This window comes from Balaenoptera ricei, chromosome 5 (assembly GCF_028023285.1).
Source record: "Balaenoptera ricei isolate mBalRic1 chromosome 5, mBalRic1.hap2, whole genome shotgun sequence".
In the NCBI taxonomy this organism is placed as follows: Eukaryota; Metazoa; Chordata; class Mammalia; order Artiodactyla; family Balaenopteridae; genus Balaenoptera; species Balaenoptera ricei.
The window spans coordinates 55,397,398-55,405,148 of record NC_082643.1 but is presented as its reverse complement, the minus strand read 5'-3'; positions in this window follow the sequence as shown (position 1 = coordinate 55,405,148).

Genomic DNA, 7,751 nt, shown 5'->3' with positions numbered 1-7,751 from the left:
TGTTCTGCCTATGTTTTCCCCTAAGAGTTTTATAGTGTCTGGCCTTCCATTTAGGTCTTTAATCCATTTTGAGTTTATTTTTGTGTATGGTGTTAAGAAGTGTTCTAATTTCATTCTTTTACATGTAGCTGTCCATTTTTCCCAGCACCACTTATTGAAGAGGCTGTCTTTTCTCCACTGTATATTCTTGCTTCTTTTATCAAACATAAGGTGACCATATGTGTGTGGGTTTATCTCTGGGCTTTCTATCCTGTACCATTGATCTATATTTCTGTTTTTGTGCCAGTACCATACTGTCTTGATTACTGTAGCTTTATAGTATAGTCTGAAGTCAGGGAGCCTGATTCCTCCAGCTCTGTTTTTCTTTCTCAAGATTGCTTTGGCCATTCGGGGTCTTTTGTGTTTCCATGCAAATTGTGAAATTTTTTGTTCTAGTTCTGTGAAAAGTGCAATTGGTAGTTTGATAGGGATTGCATTGCATCTGTAGATTGCTTTGGGTAGTATAGTCATTTTCACAATATTGATTCTTCCAATCCAAGAACATGGTATATCTCTCCATCTGTTTGTATCATCTTTAATTTCTTTCATCATTGTCTTATAGTTTTCTGCATAGAGGTCTTTTGTCTCCTTAGGTAGGTTTATTCCTAGGTATTTTATTCTTTTTGTTTCAGTGGTAAATGGGAGTGTTTCCTTAATTTCTCTTTCAGATTTTTCATCATTAGTGTATATGAATGCAAGCGATTTCTGTGCATTAATTTTGCATCCTGTTACTTTACCAAATTCATTGATTAGTAGATTTATGGTAGCATCTTTAGGATTCTCTATATATGGTATCATGTCATCTGCAAGCAGTGACAGCTTTACTTCTTTTTTTCTGATTAATTATATTTTTAACTTCAAGGTAAATTCAGAATTTATGTACATGTTATCTCTTTGCTAACAAAATGGTCTTTTTGCAAAATTATTTATTGTTTTTAAGGTTGACATGAACTTTTCTAAGTTATTTTATTCTAAGTTTTGCCTCCTTTTTGCATTTTTAGTTCTATCAGTAAAAATACTTTGCATAAGTAATACTCACATCAATTATTCATTCCTATCCTATTCAGTCTTTTCATTTAACATCTCAGTTGTTTAAAAAGAAGGAAATTTTAATTTTTTCAAAAATTTTTAATTGTATCCTTTGGATATGTTTTTCCAAAGCCAGCAAATTTGATTTTTTGTCTGGAAAAGATCACTTTCTCTACACCTCTTTCTTATTCTAATTTTAATATAATTCTGGTATAAAATAACACTGTGCATCTTTGCTTTTATCTTGACATGGTTGAAAGTTCTGTACACTGCCTGCATGTTGGAAGACTTCATTAAGAGGCCTTAAATATTTCATATTCTGAATAACATCCAATGTTCTTCACATGAATAAATAAGGGAAACTGTCAAATAAAAGACAAGTAAAACAACATAGGAGTCACTATTACTTCTTCATGTGTTTGATGATTAAAATTTTGTAGCAGAAATGTATTATTTCATTTTTGGGTTCCATATGGTTCTGCATTATTTTACTGTTATTGACAGAAAACAATTCAGGAGAAATATATCATTTCTCTTACATTTTTCAATTTGGTAAAATATGAGTTTTATAAATTCTGTAATTATTAAATATTCCTCACAATATATTTTAGTTTTGATATGTATAATTCAAATATAGTTTATATTTAACTGCACTGGCTCTGAATTCACTTGCATACAATTGAGCTAGGGCATTATAGCAAATGGTGCCAGATTAAGCTCTTATTTTGTTTTTAATAAAATGGTAGGAAGAATTTAATCGTTTTCTCCAATTCCATTTCTCATGGCAGACACACAAAATATCCTGCATTTTTTGATTGGTTGTTTAATAGTCTGTCACGTCTTCTTTTAAACATTTCTTCAATCTGTTCCTTAATTATCATCCTTAGTGCCATTTTCTACAAATGAGCCCTTATAATTGTACTCCATTCTTCTGCACACCCTCATATATGGCCATCTTGTCTGCTGTTTTGCTCCACAGCTAATCGTTCTCTGTATTAATGCCATGGTGATTAATCTAAAATGCAGTTCTTCCCATGTCACATGTTGGCTTAAAGTCTTACATGCCGCTCTTAGCCCCCACAAGGAGACATAAAATATTTAGCCCCGTGGGGGCCTTCACCCTCAACTCTTGCCTCTCTTTCTCTTGTACTCAAACTTTTTGCTCCTCACCCTGCTACCCTCTCTCTCATTTTCCTGTCTGTTCAGCCTTCTTCACCTCCTTCCTTCTGTAACTCCCCTCATATTGTAGGACCTAATACTACATTTACTCTGATCCTTACCCAGTTGGGGTGATATGAACATATTCAATATTGTCATAATATTTTGACGTTTGAATATATTCTCATCACAACCTTTTGGTTAAAGTATCTTGTATAAGTTTATTAGAAAATAAGCTCCTGAAATCCAGGAATATAATCTTAATTTTCTGTATATCATTAGTATCCCAATGCATTAGCACATAGAATGATCAGTACAAGTTTAACAAGGAATGAATGGTTACTACTTTACCATATCTACTTTATCAGGACTCAAAATCAAGTTTCTATTCACTACCTTTATTCTTATCCTGGTGCTTGATAGATCTATAAGTACATGAGAAAATTTAGAAGATAAATTCTTATTAACTACATTGATGAGTTCTAATTCTTATTAATTACATTAACAATATCTAATATATTTGTGTTCTAAACTACATTAGTATTAACCTATATGTTGTCTATTAAATTTTTGTCACATGAATATTTTGCTCAAGTTAGATTCCAAAATTTCCTAAAGGTGACCAAATATACTCTCATACATGCACACTGAGATGTACTTGGCTCAAAATCAAAATTGAAAAAGATTGCTCAGTAAAGAAGTGGGGTTACAGAGTACTCTTGAATATAAAAATCACTGGAATAAAAGTCAGTGTTTCCTGGCATGAGTCCAACTGTGTCTTTATACTCATCACAAGACTTCCCTGGACCTCCCTTCCACTTCTGGTAAAATTAGAGAACCTTCTACCTCAGGTATTCCTTGTATCTAGTTACTGGGAAAGTCATACACAATTAGTGGCAACACTCCAAATACTAACACATGCTCTATTCTGAGTTTAAAATTACAAATGAGTTATGAAACTATCATTTACCACCTCATATGGCATGGAAAAGAAAGGGGGGGATAACAGAAAAGAAGAAAAATAAGCAGTTTAATAAGCCTATCAGCAAAGCAAATACTGAATTTAAGAAATTCTTGTTTTTTGAAACTGGGAAACATCTTTATTTTAATATGTTCATCACTAGTTTTATGACGTCTTTAAATAGAAATCGTTTGTTTAATATACAAATTATCCAATGATCTGTATCAATTCTATGTTTAATCATGATAGTGACACCGTGATCATTTTAATTTTTACCTTAGGAAATTATTTGACAGTCTATGTAAATATTCAATGTGCATCTACCGTATGATACAGCCATACCATTCCTCTGCCTTATCAGAGATTAAAAAAAGAAAAAGTCTTCAAAAATCCTTGTACAAATAATATTATAATATCTTTATTCATGATAGTCCCAAACTAGAAATAGCCATGGTGTCCTTCTAGAGGAGAGGCATAAACAAAGTGTATACATTCTTACAATAGACAACTCAGCAATAATTACAACCTGGATAAATCTCAAAAATATTATGCCATGAGACAAAAGCTAGACACCACACAGCATATGCTCTATGATTATATACAAAAGATGCTCTAAAACAAAAAAACACGAATTATTGATCAATTCAGATGAGTGATGGTTTCTGAGAGGGGTGATCAAGTGGGAAAGGGTAGGAGGAAACTTCATGGGGTAATAGGAAAGTAACACACTTCAACCATGGTAACGGATCCACCTATACACTTAAAATATGTGTATTTCATCACTCATAAACAATATTTTAATTTATTAAAAGACTTTAGTTAATGAAAAGAAAATAAATTTTGTCACTACAACTGAAGCTTCATTGTCCCCACTCAATTCCATTCCCGTCCCTAGCTCCTCAGAGGTAATCAGGATTTTGAAATTAGTATGTATGCTTCCCAGGCATTATATTATGCCTGTACTACACATGCATATAGCTCTTCCAATAGATAGCAGACATTTAGTTTAAAGGGTTTTTTTCTGTGTAATAAAGTAACATTTTGACATTAAAGACAGAAATAACTGTGTATGTTTTAAGTTTTCATAAGACTGCATTCATGGATTTCTCAAAGCGTATAAAATATATTGAATTAAACTTCTTTTTAGAAAAAATGGTTAGATACATTTCTCATAAGTCATTCTTCACAGCTTACATAGCTAATGTTTTTTTCTGCCAGAGACCACTTCATTTTAGACTTAGAAACTACTGAAAGATTCCACGTTTTCAATGAGCCAATATTCAGTAATCAACTAGTAACATTTTTTAATGATAATTAACAATTCTTGAATTATTTCTAGCTCTTATGAACCTGTGCTCAAGTTTCATTTCCATCCTCAGAGGTCTGTTGGCCTTTTTGTTTGCTTATGACCTAACTCTCAATTCCCTCAACTTTTCACAAACTCCCCCCATACATTATTTTCTTTCTGGACTACCTGATTCTTATACTTACGGAGAGTTCTGTATATAAGTAAGTGTCTTGATGAACTATCAATATAGTCATTGTAATGTATTAATTTATGACAACAGATATATACCCATTGAAATAATATGGGACTTCCTATATTTTAGGATTTCCTTTCTTTATTTATTTACTTGTATCCTACAGAACTTATCTACTCCAGGCCTTTTATTTCTAACTGGTGGTAAGATCTTCCTTTTTTTTATGTTCTCATATTATTTGTACATCAGTAGCATCCAAAAAGGCTGAAATCATGATGGTAGGTAACACTGATTAGGGCTTTGCCTGTAGTCTGTTCTTTAATAATCTTCATCAATCCCATTAGGTAGATTAGTACTGTTGTACACTGTTTATTCTATATTCCAATTAAATTTCTAACTGGAACTTCAAATTTAACTTTTATAAAACTAAGCTCCTAAAAGAATAGATATATATGTATATATAACTGAATCACTTTGCTGTACACCTAAAATAACACAACATTGTAACTCCCATGTAAAATAAAAATTTAAAAATTAAAAATTAAATAAAATAAGGGGGAAAAAAACTAAGCTCCTAATAGTTTTCCCCTAAACTATCTCCTCTCTCAGTATTTGTCATATCAGTAGGTAGTAACTACATTATTCCAGGTGATCAGACCAAAAATTTGGAGTAATTGTTGACCTTTTCCTTTCTCTCACACCTCACCTTTAATCTATTAAATTCTATCTTCTCTATGTTCTATCTTCTCTATACTTCTCTAAAGTATATCTAGAATATTACAATTTCTCACCATCCCCTCTGCTGGCATAAACACATGTCTAGATGATTACAATAGGCTCCAAATTGATCATATTTCTTCCCTTGACCCTTTCAGTCTACTTTTTAGTAGGTAATCCCAAGCTATCTTCTACTTGACATCACTTTCCAGTCAGTGTAACTGTTTCCTAAAGTCTTTTCAATACCTAAGAACTTTGCCTTATTGGTCCCATTTGTCCCTTTGACTTTGTTTCCACCAAATTCACTATTTTTCAACCATGCTGGTTTATCCAAAAATTTTCAAACTTGCCAGGAATACTCATAAATCAGGGCCTTTGCAGATGAGTTCTTCCTGAACGATCTACAGTACAAGGTTTACCTCCTTCAAGTTTTTACTCTTTTGCTCATGGAGACATTTCCTGGCCACACTGTCTCACAGTGACCACCCCATCCCTACTAATACTTCCTATCCTCTTTCTCCAGTTTTTTCCTTAGCATGCATCATAATCAAACCAACAATGTCTTACTTATCATGGGTCCATCTCTCTCAGCCAGTTGAAATATAAGCCCCATGAAAGCAGAGATTTCTCTTTTGTTTATGGCTTTCTCCTAGATGCTTAGAATAATTCCTGGCAAACACTCAAGAATTATTCACTGATTATATCTTAACTACATTTCCAACTTCAACAACTGTCCAAATATTTCATTCATAGCATATATTAACAAGTTCAAGTACATCAAAGATTTGGGAAATCTTTTCACAGATGGCTCAAATTTCAACTGTATCTTCAGGAACACTTGGGCATTTGCAAGGCAGATAATGTGATAGAAGGGCATTTCCAGTCAGAAGGATCATGGGACATTTCATGGTGCCCTGGAAAGATTGTGAATGAGGAATACGACATGTCAGGAAATGAGGCCAGAAAAATCTCCTGGGAAGATTTTGAATGACTTTGAATTCTATGTTAAATATCTTGAACATTACTCTCGACAGTATAAAAAAACATAGAAATGTTTTGATTCAGTAAAATTACTTATTACATCGATTATAGAAAGGAAATATTTGTGGAATTTATGGAAAATGTATTTTGGAGATAACAGATGAGAGGTTACAAGATCTATTAGAAACTGTAGTTATCTAAGCAGTGGAAGATAAACTGGCACAGAAACAATAGACTGAAGAGGTTAGGAAGAATAAGTCACAAGTATGAAGACTTCCAAAAAGTTTGGTGGTGAGTGAAAGGAAAAAAATGGGTGTGGTGTCCAGTTAGTGACAGAATGATGAAATGGTATCTGTAGAATGAAGGCGAATTCAGGATGTTGTAAGCTAAGCAAAGGAGCAAGTACAAATGAAGCAAATAAAACTGCAAGAGGAAAAGGAGATAAACATATAGGTAAGTGCTTAGAGGATGAGAGAGAAGCAGGTGGACCCACATCTCATAGAGAAGCTACTCATAAAACAGTTACTGGAGAGTCACAGAAGTGAACAAGCATGGTTGTCTGATTTTCACGCTCTCAAAAGTTAAAAGCAATGGAAAACTGTGGCTTCTTAAGGCAAGTAGTCCCGATTGTTAAGGGAAATTAAAGTGTTTACTAAGTATCCACCAAGTGTCAGGCCAACTTAAATAGCAAATATGCAAAGATGAAAAGCCAGATTTCTTCTCCTCCGAAGGACAAAGTGATTTAAATAATTCCATAAAAACAAGATGATTGCTAAGCAGCAGCAAAGGAGACATAGAAATCAGAAACAGATTTAAAAAGAGCAGTTTCATGAAACATAATCCTATGGGGGAAACAGCTTTAAGCTCTTAAATACCATGTGTAATAATTGGTTTTCTTTAGTTTTAAGAATGCAGTCACACTGTAGTAAATTTCACAAAGATTTCTATGGAAACTTAGGAATTTTAATAACTTGATGCCTAAACATTAATGCTTTGGTTAACCAGAATATGTGGTTTTCCAAAATGATTCATTTTTCAATAATTACATGCATCTAGAAACTAACATTCTCTCCAAAGATCTCAAATTGGCAGCACTTGGGCAAAATCTAACTGCACATGGGTTCTGTCTTCAGACACAATATTTTTAAATAGTTTTAACTTATTGACAATCAATATACAAAAATGTTCTGAATAAATAATAAGACACTTAGACTAGCCTAAAAAGTGGAAGATTTGGCAACAATGGGGCATATATATTACATGTCAAAATTGACTGGAGCTGAGCATTTCCAGGCTTTCACTTGCAGGAAGACCACATTACAGTCGCTGTGATACATTCTTCTCCTTAAACCTAGACCTACTTCAGGCAATTAGGTTACCTGCCT